We start from the raw sequence: 7,918 nt of genomic DNA, 5'->3' as shown, positions 1-7,918 counted from the left end.
GCATCACAGCCCACCCCTACGGTCAGCGCTGTCCACGGCCTCCAGTAGGCTACAAACACCAGAAACTACTTGCAACTCCTGGACAGAGAGCTAGGGTGAATAAGAAGTCGAGCGGGGTCATATTTCAGGGCCCAATGTATGGTAGTAGCTGATTCTTAAATCACACATACAGATCTCAGTGCTTAAGGTCGGCTTCAATGAAACAACCCACCATGTACTCCTACATGGCCTCTCATCGATACCTTTACCAAATCGTGTTCACCACACCACTCTCATTACCGACATAATCATTTCACTCTAGCCCATCACCCAGATGAACCAGACCTGACACGACTCTAAGCATAGCAGGCATAGCAAGGTAGGAACAACACATACATATGGCTCAATCAACTCCTACACATGCTAGTGGGTTTCATCTAGTTACTGTGGCAATGACAGGTCATGCAGAGGAAATGGGTTCAACTACCGTAGCACACAGCAGTTTGAATCGCGTTGTCTTAATGCAGTAAAAGAGAGCAGGAGCGAGAACATGGGATTGTATCGATATGATCAAATGGTTGGTTGCTTGCCTGATGGTTCGATGCACGGATACGGTTCTTCGTTAGGGTAATCACGGTACTCCTCGGGAACAGATCCTGTCGCAAAGGACATCGATACACAACATCACCAAACAATATGCAACAATATGATGCATGCATGAAACATGGCAATATGAGTGTGTTGGGCTAATGCAACTAAAGCCAGAAGGGTTTGAACAAATTTGAATCAAAGATTCAAATTTCAAATTCAAATATGGCCTTTTAAAGTGCTTTTCCTTGTTCTGATTAAAACATCAATTTAACTTGTTTGATCATGCATGAAAATAGTACAGATGGATAGATTGGATTTTTCTGATCATTTTTCATATATAATTTGTCCAATTTGGAGTTACAGAATAAAAGTTATGAATTTTTGAAGTTTAATTAATATTCTGGAATTTCCTGATTTAAATTAAATCCAGAAATTCAATTACTGCGTCAGCCTGACGTCACAGTGGCATCAGCAGGTCAACAGGGCTGGCTCGGGTCAAACCTGACGTGTGGGGTCCACACGTCAGTGACACAGGGGCTAATCCCGCGTTGACCCGGGCTGGTTAGCTTTGACTAGGCCCTGGGGCCCACTTGTCAGCGTCAGTAGGTGGGGGGTTAGTGACTAATTAACTAGGCCACGTCAGCTCGCCGGAGTTCTGGCCGGCGGCGACCATTAGCGCGGCGGCGAGAGTGGTTTTGGTCGTTTCGGTCACCAAATGGACCGCGGAGGCCACCGGAGTGGAGCTGAGGACAACCCGCAGCTCTTGGCGGAGTCCGTTGGGGTCGGGGTGGCCGGAGTCGACGGCGATGAGCTCGGCTGCGGCGGCCGGAGTTCGGGTGCGGTCGGGATCAGTGTTGCAGGGGGTTTGGGGAGGCGTAGGTGCGTTCTACGTGCTCCTGGTGATGTGTGGAGCACGATGGTGTGCTCGGTTGGGCGCTACGGTGACCGTGGCCACGACGGCGACATCGCCGGCGGCGTGGAGCTCTCGGTCGAGGTGGAGCTAGGGCCTAGAGGTCGGGAGAGACCAGGGAAGAAGGGGGAAACGCTCCGGGGGCTCACCGCGGTTGCAGTGGGCGTCGAAGCGGGCTCGGGGACGCGCCGGAGACGACGAATTTGACGGCGACGGTGGTCGGAGTCCGAAGAGGGGAACGGCGACGTGGCGGCGATGCAGGGCTTCCGGAGACCCGTGGAGCGGTGGGGAGGAAGAGGGAGTTGTGGCGGAGCTTCTGAGCTTGTCGGGGGAGCGAGGGGTGGTCGGAGACGACTGCTACGGCGAACGGTGGCGACGGTGGTGTTCGGCCGTGTGAGAGAGAGAGCGAGGGAGAGGAAGGAGAGAGCCGGGGAGAGTGAGAGAGAGCAGGGGGGATCGGGACGGGCTGCGGGCGTCGTCCACGCGGCCAGGAGGGCGTCGGCAAGCAGGAGGTGGCCGCGCGGCCGCGCGCGCGCGAGCACGCAGCAGCTTCGGGGCGTGGGGAGGAAGACGACGGGGAGCTACAGTGCTGGGCTGGGTCGGTTGCTGGCTGGGCCGGCCGGCTGGCTGGGCCGCACAGGTAAGTCTTCCCCTTTCTTTTCTGTTTTCTGTTTTTATTTAATATATCTGCAACTTTGTTGAATTAAATAAAATACCTAGGCAACTCCAAAAATCACCAAACTACTCCTGGCTCATAGTTGGATTATTTCCAACATGAAACATTTTAGTTTGGAGATATTTGAGCATTTAAATATTTTATATTATTTTAAATGCCCAAATTCAAATAGTTATGATTTAATTCAAAACCCTAGGATGGCCTAGGAAAATGTGCACCACTTTTGGCAGAGGTTCTGAACCAAGAAAAAAATGATGGGCATTTTAGAAGGGCATTTCAGGTTCATTGAAAATTATTTTAGTAAACCCTAGTTGGTTTCAGAGGGGACTGGGGGTTCTGTCATCCCCATTTCAAGTTTCTGATGAATGAGTAAACATGATGCAACACTCTAATGCATGACTAGCTAGGGTGTGACAACAAGTTTGCCGGGGGGAAAGGAGAAGATAATGGTATGGACCAAGCGTCGCTCGAGGAAGTCTCGCCTTACCGGGAAGCAAATGACAGAAAAGCTAAGTTGCCAAAGTTTGAGCAATCAGTTTTAAATTTTTAAGTTATTTTCCTCAAACGACCGTGCTTTGTATGGAAAACCTGTGCGCGGAGGAACCAACTCGTAGCTAGTTGCGCCATTACTTTTTTTCGAGTCCGCTCAACAACTTAAGTGAGCTGCAACTAGTTGCGACAAGGTTTCTTGTCGGTAGCGGCACCGCCAGCAGGCTGCTGACGTTCCGCACTCAGCGCTCGCGGCTAAGGTACCTGCACCGGCAAGTTCCCTAAAAGCATAGGGCAGAAACATACAAAGGAGGGAATCAAGTAAAGGAAATAACATAGCAATCTCTACCCAAAATAGAGTTATATTACAAGATAACTTGTCGCGGCTCTAACAGATTGTTCTCACGACATGACCAGCAGCGACAAAGAAAAAGAGAAAACGGGAGGCCTAATCTACGCGATCGCCCTCAACCCTCTTGATTCCGCTCACCTTGTCCACAATGGGTGCGACAAGGGCCTTGAGCGCTTCTAGATCAGCGTCCGGCAGCAAGGACCTGAGGACGTTGGTGAGGTTGAGGCCTGGGTTGCGGAAGGCCACCTTCACCAGCACCTTCTGAAGATCCCCCGCGCAGATCCTGCGCGACTCGTCGGCCAGCTGCGTTGGGATCTTCTCCCGGAGTCGCTGGAGGGCCGTCGCCACGCCTTTGAAGAACAAGCTGAGTTTGGCGTTGGGTTGGAGGTGCTCATCAAAGGAGTACCCAAAATCCTCCATCCCCAGCTGCGCCAACTCCCCGTCGATGGCTGCGGCAAGGTCCACGAGACCCTCGGTCCAGTGCTCCACAGTCTCCCGGAAAGCATCGTGGGCGGCAGCAGCACTCGCCAGCAGCACCTCATCGGCCTTGATCTTCTCCTCCAAGGCCACCTCCTGTTCCCTGGCGCCATCCAGCGTCTGAGTCAAGGTGGCCAACTTCAGCTCAAGATCCGCATTGGAGTCCTTGGCGGCGCTGAGCTCTTTGCTCCTCTCAGCGAGAAGACCCTGCAGCTCGCCGTGAGCGGCGGTATCCTTCTCGCGCTCGCGCTTGAGCACAGCAAGCTCCTCGCCGCTCGCCTTGAGATCAGCCTCCAGCTGCGCCACCTTCGTCTCCAACTCCTTCTTGGCGGCCTCGGCAGCTGCGGCAGCATCCTTTGCTTCCTTGAGAGCCCCGCCAATTGCCTGCTCGCGCGCGGCAAGCTCTTCCTCGTGGCTGTCAAGGTTGACCTTGCGCTGCGCCAACTCACCTTCCTGTGCAGACAGCTTCTCGGGAGCAAGCCGCTGCTGCTCTTCAACCTTAGCCTTCCCGAGGAGGAAGGATTTCCGCTCCTCGGTGAGCTGCTCCCGCTCCTCTGCTAGGGATCGGAGAGCTTCCTGCCTGAGACCCCGAAGCTCCTCCGCGCGCTTCTCGATGTCCACTCCCGCCTTCGCGACAAGTGCCTCTCGGGATGCCAGCTTGGCTTGTCGGGCGCGGTAGAGCGACAGAAGCTTCCGCAGCAACCGCTCCTCCTCAGGCTCGTCGCTGCTGCTGCTTGGCGCGTCGACCAACGCCAGCCCAGCGGAGGTGAGCACCTCTTCGTCAAAAGTTTCTCCTTCGACCGGCGCCCTGGAGCTCGATGCCCAGGGGAGCTTGATGAAGACGCCATCGCCAGCCTTCAAGTAGGCGCCGGGCTGGGGCTCTTCGGAGCCTGGCGCTGCAGCAGCGGCAGAGGGATCGGCGGTCGGTGCAGCGCCTGGCGCTCCTGCGGCCTCGGGGCCGTCAGTGCGATTGCCGGATTCCTCGCCAGCTTCTTCGGTGGCAGCCTTGGCGGCCTATTCTTTGGTGGCAGCCACGTCGTCGTTGTTGCCGCGCGCGTCCTCCTCGTCGGCGGCCTCGGTTTCCATCGGCTCCGTGGCAGGTGGATCTGACGACCGAAGAGGGGAGAAAAGTCAAGCAAATGTTCAAAAAGAAAATTAGAAGAAGAACCCAAGGGAAGTTCTCAAGCGAGAGGATTACCTGGACCTGCAGCCGCAGTCTCTGCCACCAGGGGGTCGCTGGTGCTATCCCTTGCCGGAGAACTGTCCCTTGCCGGAGAATGCTCCCTTGCCGGGGAATCCTCCCTTGGCGGCGTAGTTGAAGCAGATGGCATTTCGGGAGTGGCTTCCGGGCACTCCTGATGAGGCTGCTCTGCTCCTACACAAACCAACAGTCAGATATCAGCAAAGAAAGAACACCAATGCGCGCCTGAAAGCAGGAAGTAAGCTATACACTTACGCTGGGGGCTGCTTTGGTGAATAGTTGCCGGGTCCGGCAAGGTGGTCTCAGGCGCGTCCCCTATTGCTGCGGTGGGTTCATCCTTGATGACAATCACCGGGACCTTGGCTCTCTTCGCCGCTCTCTGGGCCAGAGTCCTGAAAAGGAACGGATCCGGAGTAAAGCAAATCAGATACAAGCCAAAACATCAAGAATTGAAGAACTACAAGTACAACAAAGAATGTCACTCTTCTTCTTCCTCGTCGGAGCTGAGCGCGGAGAGGTCGAAGTCCGGCTCGCCTCCGGAGCGACGAGGCGGAGGAGTGGGTTCCCTTGTCCGCTTGGCAGCAGCAGGCGCGGTGGACCGGGAAAACCCCGCTCCGGTTGCCGCAGCAGCGTGAGGTGCTCCCGCGGCAACAGTGCGTGCCGCGGTTGAGCGCGTCGCGCGGTGCGGCGGCTGTTGATCGGTCTGCCGCCCCGCTACGCCCCCGGCCTTGCGGAGACACCTTCTTGCTAGAGCTGGGGGCTCCGCTTGCGGCGAGCTGGCTGAAGGTGGGGAGGAGGAGGAGCCAATCTGCAACGGGTCATTCGCGCCCTCGGCGGGCTCGCTCGACTCGGATTCAGGCCCGACAAGTTCTTCCTCGCCGACAAGCTCTTCTCGCTCGGCAAGGCTTGCCGCCTCTGCTGCCTCTGCCTCCTCCAAGGTGAACCCAAACTCGCCCGCGGCAGCTGCTACCACCGCCTCTTCCAGCCTAGTGGCGATGCGCTGCATCTCCGCATCGGTGGTGTCACGGGTGAGGCTCTTCTGTTCATCGGGGCGGACCGGCACTTCTACCAAGCTGTCGAAGAACTCCTGCACAACGTCGTCTGCAGGCTCTTGCCACGTTGGAACAATTCCATGCGAATCGCACAGCGGCATCATTGCGCGGATGCGGTCGAGCGAGGAATTGTTGCACAACGGAAAGACCCCCCTCGGCAACATGAATGGATGCTGAGGGTCGCGCTTGAACAGCTCCAGAAGCATCGCATCCAATTCCAAGACGGTGAAGTTGAAATTGAGGCCCGGGCGCAGCCTCATGATATCCGCCAAGTTCTGGAACTCCCAAGCGGGTCTCCTCCTCTCCTGAAGGGGGGCGATGCGGCGGCGGAGGAAATCTGCGCCAACGGCGCCTACGGTGAGCCCGGCAAGCCTGAGGCGTAAGATCCGGGTGACAGCAATCTTCAGCCTATCATCTTCCGGGGCCACGTTGCTCCAATCGTTGCCGCGTACTATTGGGGTTTGGCACCGGGCGGTGAATGGCTGTGGGTTCTCCTCGACGATCCAGCACCAATCTGCTCTCCACTCCTCCCACTTGCTGCGGAGCTCTCCCTCAAGATAAGCTTCCTTCTTGCCGACCCTCGAGATCCAGGCGATTCCGCCGGCAAGGGGCTCTCCTCTCTTGACTCGGGGCATAAAGAAGTGGCGGAAAAGGGCTACGTTTGGGTGGACTCCGACAAAGTTTTCGCAGAGATGTGCGAAAACTGCCATGGTCAGAACGGCGTTGGGGGTGAAGTCAAGGAGGCGGAATCCGTAGGTGTTCATGATATCACAGAAGAATTCAGAGAAGCGCGGGCATAGCCCGCAGTAGAAGAATAGCGCAAAGAATGGGTACCCGTTCGGAGCCAGTCTCGAAGCGGCGGCTGAGAGTACCCTCGTGCGTGGATGCGCTCGCGTCTCCGTCGACCAGAAGAGGTAGTAGTACTCCCTCAGCTCCTTCGTGTCGAGCTAAGGGGTAAAGATGGCCCGCTCCTTTCGCAGCGCCGCGAGCCGCTGCGCCTCGGCTGACTTCACGCCCTTCCCTTTGTCGGCTTTCGGAGCCATGGCGGAGGTGGCGGGGGAGATCGGCAGCGTCGGGGGCGCTGGTGGCGATGGGGGGCGGAGCGCCGCTCTCTTTCGACTTTGGGAAGAAGGGGGGAGCAGCGGAGATTTTCGAGATTGGAAGTAGCAACAGGCGAGGGGGTGAATTGCCCCTGTTTCCCCTGCTTATAAAGAAGGAGGGGGCGAACGTTACGGCCTTCCAAATAAAGAAACCACCCACGATCTCTCCCACGACGCCGCATTTGATGCGTGCCGTTGGGGGAGGGCCCGGTGGATACGGAGTGAGATACGGCGTAACCCAGGCCGCGCATGCCCGTGCCCTGTTTTGGGCCTGGCCCAACAGCGCTCGGCACCGTGTGTGTCCCAGGCCCGGGGGCTCCTGTCGGTGTACTAGAATAGGGGTAACCTAGTATCCCGAACTTGTGCACGGGCAGTTGCAGCACCCCGCGGCAAGGCTTGCCGGGCGACCGCCAAGGTCCTCCGTGGTTCCTTTGGAGCCAGTCAAGAACAAAGTATTCAAGCCAAGAGACAAGACCCCGGCAAGAGGAGCTTTCCAGGAAGGCCAACCAGGGCATCTCAAGGAACTTGCCGCGACGCGCCACGCGTCCCGGCAAGGCCCGGTGAGCGACAAGCTTCCGGGCGCGACAAGACAACGACTGCGGCAAGGCGCTTGCCGCGACAAGCTATCACCCTGTACCTGCGCTCCAGCACATCCACCAACGTGTCGCCCTGGGGCCTCTCCAGGCGCGCGTGGTGAGAGCTATGCAGCCAACGGTGCGCGGTGGCAAGCGACGCTGACAAGATTACCATCGTGGCGAACGGTGGCGTCCCTGACGGTCCTTTCTGCACTGTTTGGGCGACACAGACGGGCATTTAATGCCTCTGTCCCCTGCCGTCAGGGTTAGGTAGGATACACTGTACAGGTAGTTGTACCAACCGTAACTCCTTTTCCATTTTTACCCTTGTCTACGTTGCCACCTATCGGTGACCCCTTGAGCGTATAAAAGGAGGCCCATGCGCAACGTAGAAGGGGGGGGGGGGGCTCAGTTCGAAGCCAGAAAAATGCTCACGCTCGGTCCCGTTAGCTGCTAGAGTGCACTGTAGCACTCAGCGCTCCCGAGCAAGAACACAATATACTAAAACATGCAGCA

Source organism: Triticum aestivum, chromosome 2B (genome assembly GCF_018294505.1).
Source record: "Triticum aestivum cultivar Chinese Spring chromosome 2B, IWGSC CS RefSeq v2.1, whole genome shotgun sequence".
Taxonomy (NCBI): domain Eukaryota; kingdom Viridiplantae; phylum Streptophyta; class Magnoliopsida; order Poales; family Poaceae; genus Triticum; species Triticum aestivum.
This window is presented reverse-complemented; position numbering follows the sequence as displayed.